We start from the raw sequence: 25,105 nt of genomic DNA, 5'->3' as shown, positions 1-25,105 counted from the left end.
TAGATAAGATGCAAATCTGATTTCCAATGACCAAACAGACACACAGGTATTATTTGGCTAATGAAGAACAATGAGAACATAATGATTCCTTATATATTTCTGATGATTTCCTATAATTTAAAGCTTTAACTATCCTTTCTCTAACATAGTCATCCAATGACTGACAGGATTTCGATATCTAGTCAAGAAGGTTATCTGTAAATAAAAATAATTATATTTAAAGTAAGTTCTTTATCGACACTTGTGAGAAACATGTAAGTAAAACCAGTAATGGAAAACAGTGTGGATTATTGGCAGAAAAACCATACATGCTACTTGTATGCACATGTTTGCCATGTTAACTAAGTGAATACATCAGCAGTTTCCTCTTCTGGTAGTGGTGAATGAAGGGACATTTCAGGAGCCAATATAAAGTTAAAACTACTCCTATCACGTAGATATTTAACCTTTGCCTAGACTCTTTGATGTCAATAAACATGTCATTTGAAAATGCCTCAGTTTTGCTGGCATGTCATCAATTGATGTCTAAGAAACAGATCCAATTATACTTTTTCACTGTTTATCATTTATCCTCTTTTCTGCCCAACCATTAACAAAGGAGTGGTTTGCACTGTTTAGTCTCTCGTTAAGATGGGACACAAGATCTAAAGCCCCAGGGCAAGTTTTCTCCAATGCACTCTGTTTAGCCCACTGGTGAAATTACAGTATGTGGTTTAAAAAAGCCTTTGAATGTTCATCTTTATTCAAATATATATAATCTTCAGCCAGAGAGGATTTGGGAAAGTGCATTAAAAAGAAAGTTCACAACATTTTCTCAAAGAAAAAAGATAAAATGTTTAGAATTCAATATTTTTTAAAATTGAATTGTATTTGACTGGTTTCCTAATATCAATAACTGTTTACTGACCAAAAAACAAGAAAAATTGATTTACAGTAATTTCACATGTAAGGAAAATGGACAGCAAATTAATAATTTAAATAATTCTACCCCAACTGTAGATATACTGCCCACAGGATTGGGACTTAAAATTATACTGTAGGTCAGAAAATACTTTAATATCATTTCCCATAATTTTGGTTACAAATAGCATATGGTTTGAAATCCTTCACCAAAACCTTGCTGCTTAGATTCAAAAGAATACCAACATTTTGTTCCCTTCCCAACTAGTCATTAGAGTTCCTTCTTTAGACCAAAAAGCTTCTTCAAGTATACTTGAATCACCGTTCCCTGTAAAAATAAAATGCTCATCTTGTTTATCCCCCAGAGAGATGTGGACACTATGAAGTTATTAAAAACAAGAAGAGTCAGAGTTCTTCTTTGAAGTATTAAGTAATTGTTGCTTATAGAATTCACAAAAAACTTTAGTTTTCTTTTAATAGAAGTTGCCTTGGTAGACCATGATAGCAGGTCTCTCAACCACAGTGTACATTAGGGACAAAGCATGCTTCAAGGGAAGTCATTTCTTCTGAGCAGAAGAGAAAGAATTGGTATCCCATTGTAAATGGTCTTCCTTTTACACAAAGCTCTGTGTTCCCAGTCCTCACCGAGAGAGGGCTGCCGCAGTACCTACACCTTTGGTATAAGGACCACTCCTGCGGATTAAAGCAGTGTTTTCCAAATAACGTTTTGCTGCAGACTAATCTCTTGAGGTGAAAAAAAAAGTTTCCAGGCTTACACAAATTTGGAAAACACCACAAATTATTTTTAATTATTGGGAAGTCAAAATGCATATTAATATAATACAGACTTTAAGAAACATTTTAAAAGAGATCTGTTTTGTTTAAATCAATGTTTCCCAAAATTTAGAGGGCCGTGGACTCCACGTGAGTGTAGTGTGCATGTGTGTGTCTATGTACATGTATTTTTGTGCATTTTTTGTGAAACACTTATTAACATTCCATGGAAATCAGAGATTCTGGGGATGTCCTAGGGAAATGGGTCAAGGCATTATACTCCAGAAAGCCATCTTTAAAATGCAAGGAGTAAACACCCATCGACGTCAATATCCTTAACAGGTGGGACCAGCCTGGAAGCCTAGATGAAGATCATTAGTTAGCCGGGAGGAAGCATTAAGACAATGGGCATCTGGTTTTGGCAGCAGGTTCAGTAAATTGTGAACCCCTGAGAAAGAAGTCAAAGAGAGGATTGCCAAAGAAAGTGGTCAGCAAGTTCACAATCTTTTCCAGAAATAACCCAATAACTCACGCAAAAGGAACACTCATTATCCCTTGGGAAAAAACTCTCACACTCATCTGAAGTTTAGAACATACATTTTAGATAAGAAAGCTTTCATTAAAATATTTTTAAGGAATGGATTCTGCAGTTATTTCATTTGATGCTTATGGTACAATATAAAGATACTACTATGGGAAAGCAAAATTTTATGAAAAAATTATTCAATACCAGAAATATAAGCAGCTTATAAATACAAGCAGAGTGACTAGAGTAGATACCACCTTGTTTTTCTGTTTCCCTTTCCTTCTAGGAATGCAACTGGACAACATTTCCCAGCCTCCCTGTGAGTAGGTGAGGAAGTGAGTCTGTGTTCTGAACAATTGAATGTGGATGGAAGTGATAGACACCACTTATAGGCTTGGTCCATAAATGCCCTCCCATAGGATCACCTGCTCTCTCTCTTCACTCCTTTGATGACTGGAGGTAAAGGATTCAGCAGAGGCCTATGAGACCCTAAAGGATAGTAGCACAAGAAAATGGAAGGAAATTGAGTCCCAGAATAAACATATCAAAAACCGCTCTTAAAACACTTGCATTGAACTGTCTTAGGAGTAAGAAATAAACTTGCCTGATCTGAAACAACAGGGATTTAGCAATTGCATGACTTAGACTAACTCAGTTCACAGAATGTCCAAAAAGAGATTCACAAACTGCATATAGGACTTTTTTGGTCTTTTGCAAGACCTAAGCCTTTGAAGTATTACAATAAATATACAAAGCACTTCACTTTGAAAAGCACCCTTTAAATATGAAAGAATATTTATCAATCATTAAAATGAAACATCTCTTTAAATCTAAATACTAATATCACAAAAAAGACTGTGTTTATATACCACCTGCCAGCAATAAGCTTAAAGTTGTTGAATAATGTTAAAAGGGCCACATTATGTGGCTTGTACAGTATAAATGAGGAACATAAGGAGAAATCTTTTGAAGTTATATATTCCATAGTTATAAAAATATGAACAATAGAGAGAAGGCTTTATGGAAGACAGAATGGCAATAGTAACAAGCAAGAAGCAACAGCAGCTGGTGAGAACTCGAAACTCCTCATAACTGGCACTTAGGTGCTTCTGTCACCTGGAAGCAGGCCAGCATCAGGTAGATGCTTCAGAGTGACCTGCTGTTGGTGCTATTTTCCAGGAATGTAAGGCACATGGTTTCTGCAACTTATTTCCTAGGATTTAGCCTGGTTGGGATTGGGGAAAGTATACTTGGCTGCTGTAGGCAAACTGTGGCTAAAAACAGAATTCCCACTTCTATAATAGTCAATAGATTCATGTAATCAGGCAAGAGACAATGACGCCAAGTTGGTTGGAATTCGTCTCTTTCTGCTCTACGCTCCAATAGAACTTAGAGAACACTGGTGTGTTAGCATTCATCACTCTGAGCATCCACGGCAGCTTCCATGAATAGACTGAAAGTTCGTGGTGGTCAATTAATCCCTGCCACTCCTAAATTAACATATCCTGACAGCATTCACAACTTCTCGCTTAAGGAAAATTGCTTTATGTGATTTCTGTAACACGCGTGTTTCTTTTAAAATTATAAATACATAACCCATCTTAAAATTTTTCTTCAAAGACTTGCATCTATTCAGCTCTCACAGAAGGTGACCTTCCAAGCAAGATTATGGCAGTTGCAAAAAACTAAACATTCAGTTCTCGAAATGATACTTGGCAAGGTTGACTGTGTGCGAAGAAAAAATATATCTGGATACGTATTGTTCAAACCACCGCTTTATAGAAAAGATTCTTAGGCTTCTGAAGGGCTCCAGGACCCCACAGGAAAGTCAGGTAAGGCTGTCCTGCTCAAGAGATCAAATCTCGATGATAACCACATTGTGAGCATTAAAGGAAATGGTAAAAGATGGCTTCAAATAGTTTCAATAGTTAAAATGAGGACTCCTGCTCTTTCCAAGTATAGTAATATCTAACACATCTTTTGCACTTCGTGGCTACAAAAGTTGCCAAGGGAGATTTTTTCAGTGCCATTATATCATGCTGTCTGCTTTGCAAAGAACTGGAATCATCAGTCTGATTCATCTCATGCCAGTTGCTGATGCTACAATCCCACAGAAAATGACTAAAATTTAACACATTTTTACACAAAGATTTACCACTGAGCAACATTCATCATCTCTTAAATGCATATTTTTTAGTCCTTTACAGAAAACAGTCCTCAGCATCTCACAATAAAGGCCAGGAAGAGAGTATTCTTTGCAATGTCCAAGTTTGTGAGATTTTGGCTAGGCTGGAAGAAGGAGGCATTCCACTGAGAGAGAGAAAATGAGGTGTAGCATTTCCATTTCATCACAAGTTAAATAGAAGAGGCTGTTTCCATTGGAAACTGTGACAAATGTTAACCTGAATTTCCTGTGTTACTTTTAAGTTGCTTGGAATTGGCTTTATATGCATACATATCTGAGGTGTAGACTATATTAGGCACAAATTATGAACTAGATCCAAACAGTGTAGCTTGGGCATCTTTTTATACAACCAAATCACTACAAGATAGAGGATCTGAAATTAAAATCCCCTTCTTCTCATCCCTGATCGTTCATCAACCAAATAACTATAAAATAGAGAACATGAAACTAAAACCGCCTCTCTCTCAGTGGAATTGAAAAAATAGAAAGATGAGAGACAGGTAGGAGAGAGGTGTTTAAAAGTGCATAGACTCATTGTAATTTAGGTCCGACTTCCCTTTCCAAATATATTTTCCATCTGCTTTTACACATATGCTCTCTTCCAACCAGACTGGTCTGTTCATGGTCTTCAACATTCCTTCTATACCCTGACCTCTAATATATTTCCACTTCCCCTACCTATTTATTTCATTCTTCACTGCCCAACATGGGGCTTAAATCCTTGACAATTCTAGTCTGGAGTGAACACTTTTTCCTTTGAAACTTGCTAGATGGTCAATCTTGCCTTGCTTTGGATAAGTTACTTGACTTCCTTCTCTAGAAATGAAGGCATTGATATCAGCAGTTTAGGATTTCTGTAAAAATTAAATGATATCATTCAAGAAAAGATGCCTAGTATATTAACAAGCACATAGCGGCTGCTCAATAAATGCTAGAAAATTTGGTTCTTGTTTTTATAATCATTCTCTGATTAGCTCAGTGAATATACTAATGCGCTGACATATATAATAAAAACAGGAGCCATTTATTTTCTATAATTTCATCGCTCATTGTTTTTTTATTCCTACACATAAATGCCCAGCAAGTATCAACAAATTGAGAAATGTAATAATTTTGCCTTTCCATATTTAGGCTAGATCTTCTATCTTCAATTTCATTGCTAAATTTCAGACATTGAGTCTCTCATGGTCTCACTTTTCTGGAGTTCATCTGTCCTTCAAAAGCACTGAAGACCTAATTATCCACTGTCACTGCCAAGTTCAACAGACACAACTGCCTGGGCCTAAAGCTTAGCCTTATATCCAGACAGCCCCAATTTTATATATTCCAAATACATTACCAACACATCTTGGGAGCTACAGCATTTATTCTGACAGATTTCCTTCACTGTTCACATTTCCTTGCCACTCTTTACAGCATCAGTAGCCGGAAGTCCTAAACGAGTGAACTCCAGAACAATCTGCGGCTGCAGGAGATTTTTCCATTCACTTTTAGTACACTTATGAAAGAACTATCCCACTATCCCATGCCCCTCACTTGAAGACCTCTTATTTTTAGTTGCCTTATCGTTATAAAAGCAACAGTGTATTTTCCAAGAGTATTGTTTCATCATGATTTGGGCTGATCTGTGAATTGACATCAGACCTGGTGACATTTTTACCTCTCAGTTGAAATTTTCATAGATATATTAAACCTCCAAGAATCAATCACTCGAGCTGCCAATCTCTTTCATCCCGAGATTATTATAAAGGCCTGATGGCTTTAATCAGTCCCAAATGTCAAAATACTTACTTCTCCTTTTACATACATTATCTTCCTCAAAAAATAACCGTGTTGTCATTTACTCCCTACCTAATCTATCTAATAACTGGATCAAGAAGATGGCAGGGGAAATGTGAACAGGGAAAAAGGAGAAGATTCATACGAAGAGAGTTAAAATTGGTGAGCAAGAGAAAGGGGAGAATTCTGGAAAACATCTTTGAGTAGGGGAGAAATGATGGAATCTACTGCACTGGTGGAGGACTGGCTTTAGAAAGGAACAGGGAGAGTCCATACATGGAAGGAGGCAGAAGGGTAGAGCACACGAGAAAGATGAGGGGAGGCAGTTAGAGCTCGTGGAGGACCACCTAACTCTCACATCATGTTGGTGGCACATATTAACTACAAAAGCAACAAAATAGTTGTGCATGACCAGATTGGCTTCCATCAGCTGGCAACACTGTCGAATTTATCTATTGGATTGTTATGGTCAAAGCCAGATCACTCTACAATTAAGGGCAATACTATGACAATTCACCAGGGCCCTTCAGGAAATCACCTTGTCGCCCTTGCCCTGAAAATGCTCACTCACTCTTCCAGGAAGGACACTCTCCCTTCAGGTCACCTTAAGCTATGCTTATAGAGTTGTCTTGCTTTCTCCCACAAACCTTTTGACATAAGCTCCTGAAGGATAAAAACACCTTATATTCCCATTTTTTGCTGTAAACTCCATAGAATATCCTCAGTATGCAACTTGCTAATTATTAAATAACTCAAGCTAATATAATTCACATAATCTTCTTTGCCACATCCTGAAACGCAAAAGGCAGTTGCTGGAGATTATGTTGATTACGGAATATAAGACGCCAACTCCACTTACCAGTAAGGCTAACTCAGCCTCTTCCTTCACACAAATGAACTTGAATCAAGTTTAGATTTCCAAATAATGAGAGATCTACAACTAAATTTAGGATGAGTTCAGCCTGATGTAAGGAAGAGTTTCAAGTAAGACAAACATGGATTTGAAGTCCAATGCCATCATTCACTAACTCACATGACTGAGCCTGAGTGTGTAAAATGGGAATGACAGCAATCTCACAGGGTTAATATAAAAGTCAAATGAGATAACACACATAAAATTTTTATCAGACTACTCGACATGATCGATAGTAGTACTGCTCACCAGTCCCTATAATATAGTTGGAATCTTGCATAATTGAGTCTACTTTGTCAGAAAAAAATCTGTATATCCAGCTGAAAATTTAAATAATTTCTAAGAGAAAGGTTGGAAAATTATTGTGTAAAAGTATTCTCACTTTTGACAATAGGGAATCTCATTTATAGCAAGCCTAACTTAAAACTGTAAGCCCCATGGTTTAGGACCTGACAGAAGAGGTAAAATGTTCCAGGTTCATTTGGTCCATACCAGGTATGTTTCTTACGTGGGCAGAGGCTTTGGAATAACTATATGACATTCTCTCCAAGCTGAGCTTAGCGGCCACTCTACCGGGCCCTGGTTTACTCTGGACTCTGCTTCTTATCAGAAGAATCTCACAAAAGTGATTTATCCCTTGTCAACCAGCATTATGAAGATGCATCAGGCTTGTTGAGCAGAAGTGGACTGGCTAAAATTCGATGTGAATCACTTGGAAAGTCACCTCTAATAAAGTATAGCAGGAATTAAAAAAAAAACAGTATCGCTTCCTCAAATTCAAAGTCTTAGAAATATGACTAAATCATTAGCATACAGCTCAACAACAAATACAGCATGGTGCTGATGAGACAATTCCCATGTCATCAAAGTTAACAGAGAAAATTTTTGAGCAAAAGAAGAGCCATTAGTAATTGAATCAGAAGTCCATTGTGCTGTCTTACAATTTTCCTAACTGAAAGTGAAATAAATCTCTTACAAGTCTCTAAAGTCTGAATCTCAGTTTCCTCTTTCTGTAACGTGTTATTTGAATTTAAAGCACTTTCCACTTCTAAAAAGTTCAAGGACTTTTACGAAATTCACATAATTATTTAAAAATACGTCAAATGAATTTTATTATACACACGATGCCTTTTAACCGACCATTATAACATGTATTGATTGTGTATTCTTATTTACACCAAAATTTAACTTTCCCAACATCAACATGTTATAAGAAGTTGGAGGAAGAAACACTGGACCAGCTATTTCAACTCCATGGGAGAAGAACTCCTACTCTTAACCCGGGCTCTAGATTAGAGAACTATTATCAAGAGAGATCTCTTCATATAAGGGTAGCAGGAATGGAAAGAAGAAGAGTAGAAGTTCACATGGTGGAAATGGAAGGAAATAAGACAAACCCACAAATAATTATAATACAAGGCAGAACATATCACATCCTATGGAAGATTGAAGTCATATCCAACACAGAAAACAGGAAATCTCCTTAGAGGAGATGCAATTTAAGATAAGCCTTGAAGCACGTACGTAAGATGCTTCATAGTTTAACACAAATGTAGTGGTATAGAAATGGGCCTTGACTCTCAATTTAAATGTATGTGAAGCCTGTGATATGGAGTCCATGACACACCAGGAATTTATCCACTGAAGATACAATTTAGCCATGTCCACTGAACTTTATACAGGCCTGCAATCATCAGAAGAGAGGCATAAACTGCATTACTTATGGCATCCATCACTCAAGACGTGATAACAATGAGAGTTTTCTTGCTAGACAGTTTTCTCTGCATGCCTGTTCATCTTAATGAGCCCTCTGACAGACAAAAGCCCTGTAAACCTTGTTTTACCTTGTTTGACAACTATAAATTAGGCACAAGCATTACTAATATGGTGGGGTGGAATGTTCTCAAACAGCTGAATCCTGCCCTTTCAGCATACATATGTAAGGCATGCAGCTGTTTCACTTTTTAAATTCCAACTCTACTATAGGCCTTAAAAAAAAAATACAAGAAAGAAAGAAAGAGAGAGAAAAGAAAAACTGCATGTTTGGATATTTCTTCAAATAAAAGTTCAGAGCTCAAAGTCAAAATACTTGAAGACAATGTACAATAAGGGCTTTTTTTCAAGTCATATAAAAGCTGTTTTATGAAATTAAGCTGGAAATATTATAAGTGGGAAATGACCACAGAATAAATAGGAACCTTTTAGAAAGAGAGCAAACATGTGTTATTTATTTTCCTAGTAAACAGAAGTGGCAGATTCAATCAGCAAGAAACATTGGATAGTTATGACCATTTTAATCATGTAAAAAATTCATAAGATTTGTTTATGGTGCATTAAACAGCATCTTCAGGTTAGTACTAAGGAAAGTGAATAAATTCTATTTACCAATAGACTAGAGATGAGAAGGGGCCAGTTCTCTTCTGTGGCTAGTAACGCAAAGGGGCATAGAACATTTCACATCTCTGCTGCTACCTCCTTTTACTCTTTATAAACATATGGAAATAGTTATACCCAATTGCATAAAAAATATTTAAAACTATAAAACAATTCCAAAGCATGTACTGTGCCATATTTCCTGTGGAGAGAGACTGCCTTTGGTTCCGTTTTGAAAGGCCTAAAAAGTGCAAAGCAATAGTACTTTAAGTATTTATATCTACTTAGATTCTCTAATGTTTAAAGCCATGTTGAAAAATGTTAATTTTAGATGTTAATTATAGAGCTGGAATAAAGCATTGGTTATAAAATAGCTAGCTGAGGTTAAATTCTCCATAATGATCAGGTTTTTGGTACTCCCTGTTATTTAAAATACTACCAAAGAAATACGTTACAAAAAATACACTAGCATGTGGCATGGCTCTTCACTTGGAATTTTTATGAATGATAAAACTAACTAAACACAAGGAAACCAAATATTTGTTGATCTCAATTCTACTTTATTCTCTAACATAGGACATGTACAAATCTTACATTTTATTTAGAGTCAAAGATTAAAGATAACATCCTTATGTAAAGCAAAGGTATCGAGTGTCTCTTGAAGGATGGAACCTCAGCTTTACAGTTTTTAATTTTACTTCATTTTTGCCTTGAGTATTATTATGGAGTTTTTGAGATAAGGATGTGCAAATTTTTTTAAATGTCAAGAACTATAAAGATTTGGTAAAATGCTAAAGGACTCTTTTTGTAAGTGAATATTTTCTCTAACCATGAACCAGTTTACTTCAGGAAGTCAACATACAAAATTCTGCAACATGCTGATGTCTCCTTGGCAAAACAGATTGAACAAGAGTCAACCTACTGATAAAGAATGCCCCCCTCCCGGTATATGTGATACAATTGTCAAAAGAGGAGTTAGATTTCCTTTGGATATACAGTAAAGAGATCGGTTTCATACATTTACGCTCATTTTATTATTCTTAGAACAACATGTGAAGAAGAAACTGACCCAGGTAATATTGACAAGCTGGTGCAACAAAGTCATTGATGTTCTCCCCTCTCTATTCACTAGCCCTTCTGTTTATCCCTCAGCCCTTTTCCTTCCTTTTTCCCTCAAATCACCCATGTCCCATGCTGTACTTCTTAGACACCAATAATACTTGCTTTTGTGTAGAGTTTTAATCTACATTGCTCTCATTGAAAATATACTTACTGACCTAGGGGTTGGCCCAGTGGTGCAGTGGTTAAGTTTGTATGCTGTGTCCACATCGGCAGCCTAGAGTTCGCCGGTTTGGATCCTGGGCACAGACCTACACAATGCTTATCAAGCCATGCTGTGGCAGGTATCCCAGGTATAAAATAGAGGAAGATGGGCACAGATATATAAGCTCAGGGCTAATCTTCCTCAAAAATAAAGAAAATATACTGATCTACATTCCAAGCCATCAGAAACGTTTTGCTCATTTTTAAATGTAACAGCTGATAGCCTCACAAATAGATTTATTTTAAGGCAATCACAAATGAAAAAGATTTAACATGGCAGCCTTATATAAATATTTTTTCTTTTTTAGGCACTTGACTCTCAATGCCTAATCTAAATTCACCTTTTACTTTACCTGCACGAAGCCCCACCCCACTGCTGACAGTACAGAGAATGCCATCAACTATAAGGCACACCTTTATTTTATAAATCACTAAGGAAGAAAAAATGCTGCTATCTAAACCATGACATGGTGCCTTAATGATAATCCTGTGCAACATGTGAATTGGTAACATCAGCCCTTCATTGCTTTGAAATGATTTCATCTATTCCAAAGAATTTGGCAATCTATCCTACCTTCAGTTGCAGTGCTTGGAGTGTGAGAATAATCTCTTTGCAAGTATTTCAGGAACAAAACATAACACATCTTCATCTACTTGTGGATATCTTCCCTTTTTAGGTCTATGAAACCCTTGGATGTTAATTTGCAAGAAAATATGAAATTCTGATCATTTCTAAAATGACACTTTATTAATACCAAATTTATTTTCCACCCAGCAATGTGGAGAGCTGGAAAGAGTGTCACTTAAACTCATATAATGTAAGAGAGCCAAAAAAATCATGAGTTTTCTTGAAACCATTGAAATCTGAGCTTGCAGGGCAACCAACTAGCCCAAAATCTAAGAAAAGAGAGGTGCCTGCAGAGACAGATAAGACATAAGCAAGGGCTTACCTAGCACAGAAGCAACTGAACATCTGTAAAAAGAGTTCCGTTACGTTGATGGGAAGGTTGCTGGAGACCAAATACTCTGGAAAGAGTGTGAGGTCTCTGGAAGATGAGAAAATTGATGGATTCCACACCTTCTTTAGGGTTTTTCTCCACAAAACAAGGACAATCATAGAAAAGACCTAAGAAAGTTTTAAGAAGGTGTTCCTTACAGTGCAGCTAAGCCACTGCAAGGGTGGCACAGGACCCTACCTGCACCCTTCTACTATGGAGCAGAGTTTTTGTAAATAAATATTTTTTTTGCTTATGGAGCAAAGCCTTAAATGATGGGGGCAAGGGCAAAAACATTATCACCCTTAGGATACCAATGAAAATCAGTTGTAGCTGGGGGAAGGGAATGACAACAACAAAAAATCCTGCCCCTAAGAGAAGGCAGGAATGCATGCAAGACCCAGGACTACAGCGTGGGGAGGGGCTTCACTGAAGAGTCCACACTCCAGGTCCCGGGGACACAACACTGTGCCCCACGCTGATCTAAGCCGAAAGCTTAATGTAAACAAGAGAGAATGCCCACTGCCACCCCCTACTGACAAGACAGCAAGCATCAAGTAACTAATGACATTGGAATATGGTGGGGAGAGGGATAAGGAAGAATAAGAGCAGGAAAAGAAACACTTTCTGAGGCACAGCACAAAGGAAGATCTAAAGTTGATACAGGAGCACTCATTAAGGAAAAAACTCCTCTGGCAAACCAACCGAACACAAGGAATTGCTGGAGGAATTTGAAGGCAGCATTGCCCTAAGGGTAACCATAACAACAACAGACCTAAGACAGGCTCAACTCCTAACTACATTAATTCAAATCCCTACATTATAGGTCTAGCAGAAGGAAAGACATGCCAATTTCCAGGCATAAAAACTATACAAGATGTCTGACTTTCAACAACAAAAATTACAAGGCATACAAAAAGGCAAGTTAAAATGAGACAGTCCTGAGAGAAAAAATAATCATCAAAACCAGACTCAGATATGACACAGATGATGAAATTTCCAGGGAGGAAATTTAAAATAACTGTGATTAACATGTTAAAGTCTCTAATAGAAGAGGTGACAGCATGAAAGATCAGTTGGGTAATTTCAGGAGAGAGATGGAAACTGTAAGAAAGAATCAACTGCAAATGCTAGAAATTAAAAATATAATAACAGAAACAAAGAATGTGTTTGACAAGCTCATCATTAGGCCTGACACAGACAAGGAAAGAATCAGTGAACTTAAAGATAATTTGAAGATAGGGCAACAGAAATTACCCAAACTAAAACAAACCAACAAAAAGTGTGGAAAAGGAAATAAACAAAAAAAAAAACCAGCATCCAAAAGTTGTAGAACAATATCAATATGTCAACTGATCTAACATACACATAAGTCAAATCTCAGAAAGAGGAAAGAGAGAGAAAACAGAGCAAAACAAATATTTCAGGAAAATAATGTCCAAGAATTTTCCAATATTAATGATGGAATACCAAACCACAGATTAAAGAGACTCAGAAAATATCCATCAGGTAAACACAAACGAACGAACTACACAGGCATGTTATATTCAAAATGCTGAAAATGACCAAGAGAAAAATCTTGAGGGGAATCAGAGGAAAAAAGACGTACTACTTACAGAAAAACAAAGATAAGAATTACAGCAGATTTTTCATTAGAGATCATGCAAACTGGGAGACAAATGACAGTTTTTAAATGTTGAAAAATACAAAAACCTTTCAACTCAGAATTCTATGTTGAACAAAAATATATTCCAAATAGAATTAAGATTCTCTGAGGTAAATTATTACTGAGGAAATTCAACACTAAACATCCTACTTCACAAGAAATATAGAAGGACATTTTTTCACAGGGAAAGAGTATGATACCACTGCAATTTACTGTATATTTCTATCAAATGTACAACTAAAACGCATGACAACAATAACACAAAGAATGAGAGGAAGAAGAGAGCATTCTGTTCTTACACTATACATGAAGTAGTACAATATCATTTGAAAGTAGACTTTGATAGATTAAATGTGTGATTGTAGACTCTAGGGCAACCACTAATTTTTTAAAGAAATATAAATAATAAATTAATAGAAGAGATAAAATTAAATCATAAAAATTCTCAATTAAGCCAGAGAGGGTAGGAAAAACACAGGAAAAGGGAAACAACAGATGGGAAAAATAGAAAACAGTAAGATGATGAATTTAACCTGATTATACAACAATCACATTATATGTGAATGGTCTAAACTATCAGTTTAAATACAGAGATTATTTTCAGACTAAGTAAAAATTCAAAACCCAATTGTATACTGTCTACAAGAAACCTATTTTAACTATAAATACATAAATAAGTTAAAAGTAAAAGAATACAAAAATATATATACATATATCATGCAAATACTAATCAAAAGAAGGCTGGAATAGAGATATTAACACGTAATAAAGTAGACTTCAGAACAAGGACTATTATCATGGATAAGGAGGGACATTACACAATAACAGTGTCAAATCTTCAAGACATAAGAATCCTAAAAGAGTATACATCTAATAATAGAGCTTCAAAATATATGAAGTCAAAATTGATTGAACTGAAAGGAAAAAATAGACAAATTCACAATTAGAGTTGGAAACGTCAACTAACCTCTCTCAGTAATTGGTGGAAAAAAGAGAGAATAAGTAAGTATATAGATGATTTGAAACTATCAACCAAACTGATGTGATTGACAATTAGAGAAGACTCCACTCAACACCAAAATACACATTCTGTTCAAGTGCACATGAAATAGTCACTAAAATAAACCATATTCTGAGTCATAAAACAAACCTTAACAAATTAAAAAAATAGAAATTATACAAACTATGGTTTTTGACTATAATGGAAATAAACTAGAAATCATTAAGAGAAAAAAAATCTGAAAATTTCCCAAATATTTGGAAATTAGACTATACACTTTTAAATAACCATGGTTCAAAAACAAAAATGCAAAGGAAATTTAAAATCTTTTGAACTGAATGAAAATGAAAATACAGCATATCAAAAATTTGTGGAATGCAGCTAAATAAAGCCTTGTTTGGGGGAAATTTGTAGGATAAAGTGTTTATATTAGGAAAAAAGGAAAGTTCCAAATCAGCATCTATTTTAAGAAATTAGAAAAAGAACAAATTAAACTTAAATCAAGCATCAGAAGGGAAATAAAAATGTAAAAGCCTAAATAAATCAATGAAAGGGAAAATAGAAAAACAAAAGAGAAAAATCAATAAAACCAAAAGCTGGTTCTTTGAAAATAATGAATATCAATTTACCTCAGCTTCTGTAACTTGCAAAATACACAAGTTTGCACTTCAACACTAAATCATAGAGTAAATCTTTTGGAAGATATTTAAAATAATTAAACTCAATATGTATAGTTTCAACAATGTACATATCTCAATTAAAACAGAAAATCAAAATAGATCCACGGATATTTCAGATGAAGGAGATAGCACATAGGGAGGGACTTTAAAATAACTATGATTAATATATGTAAAAAAATAAAAATCATATGCACAAAATAGATGAAAAAATGGTGAACTTCAAAATAATGAAATGGAAATTCTAGAACTGAATGATGCAATATTTGAAATTCAGAATCCATTAGATGAGTTTAACATCAGATTGGGCACAACAGAAGACTGGATAAGTAAGCTCAAAGACAAGCAAATATAAAATATTCAAATTGAAGCAAACAGAGAAAAAAAAGAATTAAAAAAAGAGAACATAGTATACGTGTCATGTGGGACACAAACTCCAACCTCTATTTATTCCATCCCAGGAGAAGAGGGAGAGATTGGGAAAGAAGCAATATTTAAAAAGATAATGGCAAAGATGTGGATCAACTGGAACACTTGTGCATTGCAGGTGGGAGTATATGTTAGTACAACTGCCTCGGAAAACAGCAAAACTAAACAAACATACACTCTATGACCCAACAAGTCCATATACCCCAAAATGAGAGCTTACGCCCACCAAAAGACTTTAAAAGATTTTTCTTAACCGCTTTCTTCTAAATAGGCAAAAACTAGAAACAAACCAAATATCCATCAATGAGAAAATGGAAAAGCAAATTATGATAAGCATACAATGAAATATAGCACACTAATGAAAGAAAGCAAATAACTACACACAAAAACATCAACGAAATTCAAAAGTTTTATGTTCCGCAAAAGAAGCTAGACACAGAAAAGACACAAAGGAGCTTCTGAGTGATAGCAACATTCTGTATCTTGCTCCAGATGATGGTTACACAGGAGGGGTGTGCGTGTGAAACACATCAATCTTTACGTTTAAGATTCACATACCACTACAGACTGAATGTTTGTGTTGTCTCAAAATTCACAGGTTGAAACCTAATCCCCATAGTGATGGTACTTGGAGACGGAGCCTTTGGAAGGGGATTAGGTCATGAGAGGGAGCCCTCATAAATGGGATTAGCGCCATTATTAAAGAGAAGCTCCTCCTACTCCTCTGCCATGTGAGGACCCAGTGAGAAGACGGTCATCTCTGAACCAAGAAGCACGCTTTCATCAGACTCTGAATCTGCCAGCACACTGATCTTGGTCTTGGGAGACTCCAGAAGTGTAAGAAATAAATATCTTTTGTTTATAAGCTGCCTAGTCTATAGTATTCTGTTATAACAGCTCAAATTGACTAAGATAGAAATTGGTACCAGGAGTAGGGTGCTGCTGTAACAAATACCTAAAAATATGGAAGTAGCTTTGAAAGTGGGTAATGGATAGAGGCTGAAAGAGTCTTGAGGTGCATGCTAGGAAAAGCCTACATTGCCATGAATGTACCTTTAAATGAAATGACTTAAAGATGGAATTTTTAAGCAAAAAAATTTTCAGTCTATTTATATTGAAAAACATGAGAATACTAAAGGACCTTTTGATAAGGAGATTGTATGGACCAGCCAACTCAACAGAAGCTAAAAGCTCTTCTAGACAATGGAAGAATGACCACAAGGGGTATTCAGAGATCATCAGAGATGCAACTCCCATCAAAGACCCAGAGCACAAGGGCTGGGGGGTGGGGGCAGGGGAGCAGGGCAGAATGATTTCAAAGGATGGGCTGCCTCCCAGGTCAGGTGGGCCAGGAAGTCCCTTCCCAGTGCCTCAGGGTGTACGCTCCCCAACAGAGACCTGTGGCGTGGGCTGTGCTCAGCAGAGCCATAGGGCCGTGGCTGCCTCCATCTAGATTTCAAATTATGAGTCTTTCCAGCAAAGCGGCAGATTCAGGACTCAATCCAGGAGAGCCTCAGACACAGCATGCAGGCTCCAAAGGCCTGTGAGGCCCCAGCAGAGAGCCGCTGCAGGCCGTCCTGCTGAACTCTGGAGGTGATGTTGCCACCCCAGTGGGCCAGCCTGGAGGGCAGAGCATTGAGCCAGTGAGGATCCTTCTCAAACCTTAGGATCTCATGGGGTTTGCCTTGTAGTTTGGACTTACTTGGGACATATTACCCCTTTCTTCTTTCTCATTTCTCCCTTTCAGAATGGAAATGTCTGTCTTATGCTTGTCCCACCACCGCGTTTTGGAAGCACACGACTTGCTTGGTTTCACAGGTTCACAAGTTGAGGGGAATTTGCCTCAGGATGAGTCATATCTTGAGTCTCACCCACATCCGATTCAGATGATATTTAGATGAGATGTTAGACTTCTGAGTTGATGCCAGAATGAATTAGGACTTTTGGAACTATTGGTCTGTAATCAATGTATTTCATATGTGAGAAGGACATGAATTTAGGGGGGCCAGGAGTGGAATGCTATACATTGTTTCTGCCCCTCCAAATTCATACACAGAAACCTAACCTCTAGTGTGATGGTATTTGGAGGTGGGGCCTTTGGGAGGTGAGTAGGTCATGAGGGTGGAGCCCTCAGGAATGGGATTTCTGACCTTATAAGAGAGACCACACTTACATAAGTGCTCTTATAAAAGAGAACTCCCATACCTCTTCCACCATGTAAGGACACAGCGAGAAAATGGCTGTCCGTGAAAGAGGAAGCGGGCTCTCACCAGACACCAAACCTGCCAGCACCTTAATCTTGGCCTTCCTAGGCTCCTGGGAAGAGAAATAAATTTGTTGTTTACCAGCCACCCAGTTTATGATATTGTTATAACAGCCTGAACTGACTAAGACACACACTTAGTATATTTAAGGTGCATTTCAACTAAAAACATTTTTTAAAAATATAATCGTTAATTTTCCCCCAGTTTCAGTAAGATCAAGGGACAGAAACCACACCAGTTTTTGAGGGAAGAAAATTTAATATAAAGAATTGATAATTCTATAATCAATTAGATATAAACTTATTAACTAGGCAATTGAAAGAGTAAGAAGAGGACCCTAAGCTATCTCAGAAATAGCAGATGCAGGAGGCAGCTACCAGCCCAGGGACGAGGGGACAACACCCAAGAGGTTGAGATCGTTACAATGGAATCTTAGGGGAAAGGCCCAGCAGGGCTGAAACTCAGACTTCCGAGGTGGGTACTGCTCAGCTGGGGCTGCTGTCTCTGCATTGGGACATCATGGAGCTGGTTCTCTAAGTATTGAGGAAACTGCGAACTGGGTTTAGATGTTACTAGAGTGACTGTCATAGCAGTCACAGACTGCCGGGAAGTCCGCAAGGAACAAACAGAAGAAGAAAATCTCTTCTGCTCCACAGCTCCTTAGTTTTCCTCTAGCGCCCTCTATTGAGAGTTATCCAGGGAGCCTCTCACAAAGCTGAAATGTGATTTGCAGAGTTCTGGCCTCAGTATCCTAAAGCTGAGCATGGAATGCTGGATTTGGAACTGAGAGACAATAACTTACTAAGCAACACCTTAGTTTTTTTTAAAGATTTGACACCTGAGCTAACATCTGTTGCCAATATTTTCTTCTCCTCCTCCCCCTCCCCAAAGCCCCCCAGTACATAGTTGTATATTCTAGTTGTAGGTCCTTCTGGCCCTGCTATGTGGGATGCCACCTCAGCATGGCTTGATGAACAGTGCCATGTCTACACCCAGGATCCCAACTGGCAAAACACTGGGCTGCAGAAGCGGAGCCTGAGACCTTAACCACTTGGCAATGGGGCCGGCCCCTGCAACACCATATTTTAAACATTTTTTTTACAGATAAACAACTTTTTGTTTAGGGATAAAATTTTCCACTTTTATACTCTTATGGAAGAATGATAAAACAAATATCGGAGGAAGGTCTATATTCTAGTGGCATTTCTACATTTCTAAACACGAGAAATCTGGACTTTACCTCATGTCAATCAGCAAGACCAATATTTAAGAACAAGATATAATATAGTTTTGGCTAAAAGAGGGAGCAAGTTTTTTGTCTTTCTGCTGCCCCTGTCGTCTGTCTGTGTCCTCATTCCCAGAGTCTTTCCTTGTCCTCCCACTACACCGTAGGTGCTATATGGAAATGTGCTTTTTTATCTGTTAGTCCTCAGAAGTACCACAGTATCTGGCATAAAGTAGGGCTTCAGGAAAAATTAGCAGTGCTTATTGCTCTTTGTCGTTGTATAAAACAGTGAAGTTTTACTTAAAATGTTATCACTGCTGTCCTTTCTTTCCATTTATAAGTATTGATGCATTAAGAAAATCATTAATCCACAGATGTGACATGAGATGAGGTGTTTTTTATACTATGCTACCATAGGCTTAGACCTAATGAATTTTCAAGGTGCACAGTTCCTTAGAGATCATCTTGTTCAACCAAGCCCTCATTTACTGATAAATAAGTTGAATTCTAGGAAGGCTCCATGACTGGCCCATCATCACATAATTTGAATTCAAGTTTGCCATTCCCTGTTATCCACTACACCTCTATTGTTTGATAATTTTGTAACTGATACAGGCCTTTAAAAATATCCAGAAAATAAAGAAGCAATTGATAAGGCTAAAAAAGTTTCCCATTTGCAGTCCTAGATTGCATCCTGAAATTTGCCACATAGTAATGATCTGGTGTCACTCTATTTTATGCATCATCTGTTATATAATAGCTAACATTTTTGACTGCTTATTATTTGTCAAAACTCTTCTAAGTACATTACATATATCTCCTCAAATAATCTTAATGACCATCAACCATCAGTAGGTATTCCAATTTCACAAATAAGGAGAAGGAAGCATGCAGAGATTAAGTAATTTGACCAAGTTCACACAGCTATTGAAGTGTTGGAGCCAGAATCCTAGCCTACACAATTTGTCTCCAGAGCCTGTGTTTTCTAAGACAATATACTGCCTCTGAAAATTATCTCATTTTTTCCAATTTTTTTATTCCTTCTGAAAACAAATTTACTTTTAATTTCCTGTTCAACTTTTTATCTGTCTCCTCTCTACTCAAAATTACTGAAAAGTTTAAAATCTAAATGCATTGTATATTCTTAAATGAATTGTAGACTTCATATAGTCTTGTAGGAATATCACTGTATTAATTATCTATTGCCACAATAACACTATGTAACAAACCACCCTAAAAGTTAGTGGCTTAAAACGACAACTATTAACTCTTTCTCACAAAACTATCGTTCTGCTCAGTAGTTCTGCTGATCAGGGCTGAGTTCAGCTGATCTGGGCTGGGCTCATTCACATGTCCGGTCAGTTGGTGGATGGACTGGGATTGGCTGGTCTGGGATGGTCTCAACTAGGACAACTCTGATCTTTTCCACCCTCTCCCATGCCTCTAGCCAGCTAGCCTGGGTGTGTTCTCCTCGGAGTGGCAAGAGCTCAAGTAAGTGGGAAGGTACAAGCACTTTTCAAACCTCCTCTGACATCAAATTTTCTCTGTCCCATTAGCCAAAGAAAGTTATGTCGCCAAGTCTAAGATCAGTGTAGGAGGGTGACACCAAAGGATGTGGCTACAGGGAGCTATAAAAAAATGGGGCCATGAATTCAATCTATCACATATACATTTCCGGTCTTCCTGGACTCCATCCTCAAATCTATCAGAAGAAATCCTTTATTTGGGTAACATGCAAAATGCTTATATCTCAAAGCATTCATATTTTCCCTTGAGGCGTCTTGTAACTCAAGTGGTGTATCCTTAAGTGAATTATCAAATGTCACCTCAGTAATGAAGATTAATGCCTTATAAGGCTTGTTGTACCACATAACCATTTTAAATTGTTTTTGCTTATAGTAATATTTAACTCAGCTTTATTTTATGATAAAGTAAATGAGCTAAGATAAATGAAAGGCAATGTCTGCAAATATTAATGTTAATTGGAATCATTGTGAATTAACACCTTCTGCAGAACAGTGTGCACATGGTGAGTTCATTTGGTTGGTGAATGGAGTTGATACAGATAGAGTCATGTATTTAATCTCCATTTAGTCTGTCCCATGGCCAGAGAGATGGCCTTCATTCTAACTACTCATTGTATTAATTACTAGGAAGAGGGGACAAATGTGTCTCAATTCATTGATTAGTGGATTATCTCATCTACGCAGGAAATACTTAGTGAGTATTTGCTATGTCCTTAGTTGTGGACAAACAAAGAAGAATAAGCCTTGGCTCCTGTCTTATTCCCCACTTACGGGAGAGAAGGACGTGCATGGTGGGTACTACAGAGACCTTCTGTGGTCAGGTATATGTCAGATCACTGAGCTCAAGCTGGGTCTCATGTAGCAACAATTTGAGCAAAGCCAATTGGGAGAGAGTCCAAGCAGCTGCCAGGATTGGGCCAGAGTGAAGGGGGCTGGTTTTATCTCAGCACTCTGGTTCACAGGTGAAGGGGACCAATGAAAAGACACACAATTAGGCCAGACAGACTTTCCCTTCAAGAAGTTCCCAGGGAAAAGCAGCCTGTAAATGACGAGGAGCTACAGCAATGACCTAAACAGTGCTGAGAGAACACTGAGGGCATGGAAGCCAAACAAATGCAAAAGAAGAAGAAGGTGGCCGGGGAGGAGGAAGATGGTGGGAAGGAGAAGAAGATTTCCTATTCCAACTGATGGAGCCCAGGGGCCTAGGAGGTATTCAATCTATGTGTATATAAGGATATAAGGCACTGAACTATGTCACCAGGAATTTAAAGTTAGAGAAACATACTCAGCTCCTGTCTTCAAAATCAAGAATTAGATAAGTGGGAAAATATCTATTAAAAACTAACAATAAAAAAGAACATCAGTAGCAGAGAGGGCCTTACTGTTTTAAAGAGATGACCTATTCACCTGAGAGGATTTAAGGGAGGAAAAAGATTCTTAGAATGGCTTTGAAACAGAGAACTAGGAAGTTAGTCTAAAAAGTCTAGATAAAAAGAGGAATTTAGCAACAAAGGAAATGTACTGACTGTTTTGGAGCCCAGACATGAGTCTCGTAATTGGATAAGTTGTTTCTTCCATCAGACAGCCCATGACACAGATCCAAGGACACAGGTTTCCCTTTGGGGCTTTCCCCTCTATTTCTGCATGCAAGAGTGTTTCAATAATCATAGGACATTTGAAGTGATGGTGCAATGAGGAAACTGGTCCTCCTGCCAAATTTGTCTAATACTAAGAAATGTCAAATCTTTCTGGGAAAAATCCCTTTAAAAAAAAAGTGCTCTGTTTGAGAGCTCAAAAACCACCTTAAATCTTAGTATAAAATCCTTGGTCAAGTTATAATTTTTGAAATAGGGGCTACTAAGAAAACACTGACATTGTTTTAACCATAGAAACACTGGTTATTCATAGTATCCATATAATTATCTATTTTTGTAACAAGATTTGGAATGTTCATGTAATGTTGAGAGTAGTTACATATTTCATCAAAGTGATCCATATTATTTTGTTAATGTGTGTTTTATGTGATGTTTTATCATGATAACAACTATCCAAGAACATGCTAAATGTAAGTCAAAATTTCTCAGAGGAAAAGAAGTCGAGAGATTGGAAACACCTTAGTATGTTTTACCTTCTTGAATCAGAAAACACGGGTGTGACAATGGAAGAATATCCAAGACCAAAGAGGAGGGCAAAGCTTCACTTTCAGTGGCCTCAGTTACATTATAACCGCATAAGTTTCCTAGATAGTTTGAAACATACATTTTAGTTCATAGCATTAATTATGCTGCATGTATGTGTTAGGCTAATTATATGACTATTATTTATAAATGAAGAAAACTATTTTCAGTAAACTTCAACTTCCAATTTATTTTCTTTGTTTTGCACATTGTCCTTTGTATCAAATGCATTTTTCAAAGCAGAAACGAAATTTGTCCTACAGTGAGCTATCACTTCTTTTGTGCCCATAATGAGATATGATCACAAAGAACAAGCTTGGGATTTACATGATTCAAAGGGAGCACCCAAAAATATTTCGGGCTTTTCATTCTCCACTGCAAGGCTCGTTCACACCGTGCCCTCTGCCCCAGGCACAGGCCACCCCTGAACCTCGGGAGATGTTCTTCCCATGGTGGCAGGGTTCTGGGCTTCAGGGAATGGCGCCCTCACCCTCCCAAGCCCTGAAGTTTTCTGTACCTCCTGCCCCACACTATGTTATGGGGAAATCTGAGAGGTGGCACAGCCCTGTGTGACAAGCTGTACCAAATATGCACACTCCTGCTTCGGTGGCATTCTGGGTGCCAAGAACCCAGGGTCCTGTTGCTTCCCTGGGCCTTACCTGGGCAGGCAGAAACAGACTCCACCCGATGCCATATTCAGTTTTTACTCTGGCTCAGTAGTGCCTAAGCTTTTGAGACTAAGTCAAGAATTACCTCTCTTCTCTCTCTGCATTCTAAGGCATTAAAGATAAAATGTCCTGATGAGAAGGGTTAGAGAGAAGATAGAAATACCAAGAACAAATACACATCAGCTGGTACTCCAAAACTATTTTCCGGGGTCATGAATATTCAGATCATGCATCAAAGAATATGGTTACTCTCATTTATATAATTACAATGCATGCTATGAGGAACAATCACTCTGTTAACATTTCCTCCATTCTTGCTTTGGAACTCTGTGCTCAACATTCTTGAATCTACTCTTCAACTTGTGCCAAAGTAAGTCCACACCCATACCTCTAAGAAGCAGGGTCTCACCTTAAGGCAAGCTCCCTCCTGTTATCAGTTGGTGGGGAGAGCACTGTCTCTCAGGCTGGAGGACAAGCCTGGGAGACAGAGCTTGGGCAGAATGAGGAAGGGATATGATATAGAGTGGATGGAGTTCCCTGGTGGGTTTTCTTCCATTCCCAGAATCTTATGTCGAATTGAATGGGAGCCAGTTAGCTATGAAAGGATCAGAAAACTATATTTCATAACATATAATTTATACTCCCTATAGACAGCTCGTATGTCCTTTTTTGTATCTCTAAGTATTTAGTAAAACCATGTGGAGGTCATGAGGTGCCTCCGCTCCAAAGGAAAGGATTTCAACTCTGCTTGGGCCGTAACCTACTTAGAAAGAGCAGCACACCCTTGAGACCAGTATAGAAATGACTCTGGGCAAGAAATCGAAAGAACTCAGAAGGCTCAAGTTTGCCCTTTTCTCAAATGGAAATTTTCGCTCCAAAGGCATATCTAAGAGACGTATTTTTCAAAGCCAGGACTCCTTTTCCTAAATGTAAACACACACGCACACACACACACACACCCTGCATCTCCCCAGCCCCAAATTCTTTCCAGGGTGGCCTACCCCACACCCTCACAGAAGACACAGCAGTCTATCACTACCACCCAAGATGACTTGTTAAACTTTACCTTCTGTAATTGACATCTTTTTCATTTTCCAAGCATAAAATTATATTTTAACATAGAATATGCCTTTTAAATACCACAAGCATTACACCCTCTACCACTGATTGGAAGTCACTGCTATAGGGATTCTGGGTTTTACCTTATTAAGGGTGATTTTAATACCTCTCAGGTCTGCTGTATATCAGACACCAGGGACACAAAGTTAAACAAAACTTGGTTCCTACATTCAGGGAGTTCAGAGTCTAGTGGTAGAGACACAGATGTAAACAAGCCGTTAGAACACAATCCCCTCATAGAAGCTATGGGAGAAGTACGGAGGCAGGAATTAACTTTGACTAAGGAGCTAGGAAGACACCTTAAGAGAGGACATTCAAGTCGTGTATATTTTTTAATTTAATTCAAGTGATTTTTCTGATGACAAAAGCTTTTGCAGAAAAGCAAAAAATGCTACCCAGAAATATTTTGTTGTGTTTTAGCACATAATCTATTTCTGAAAAATAAATCTGACATACATATTTTTACAATTTACTTTTCTCTCTTGAGACTTTATTTTTCAAAGATTTTACGTCATTAAATATTATTCTACAGGGTGATTGACAATGTAAGTACCTTTCTGTGATGATAATAAGTAAAACTATGGAG

Source organism: Equus asinus, chromosome 4 (assembly GCF_041296235.1).
Source record: "Equus asinus isolate D_3611 breed Donkey chromosome 4, EquAss-T2T_v2, whole genome shotgun sequence".
NCBI lineage: Eukaryota > Metazoa > Chordata > Mammalia > Perissodactyla > Equidae > Equus > Equus asinus.
This window is presented reverse-complemented; position numbering follows the sequence as displayed.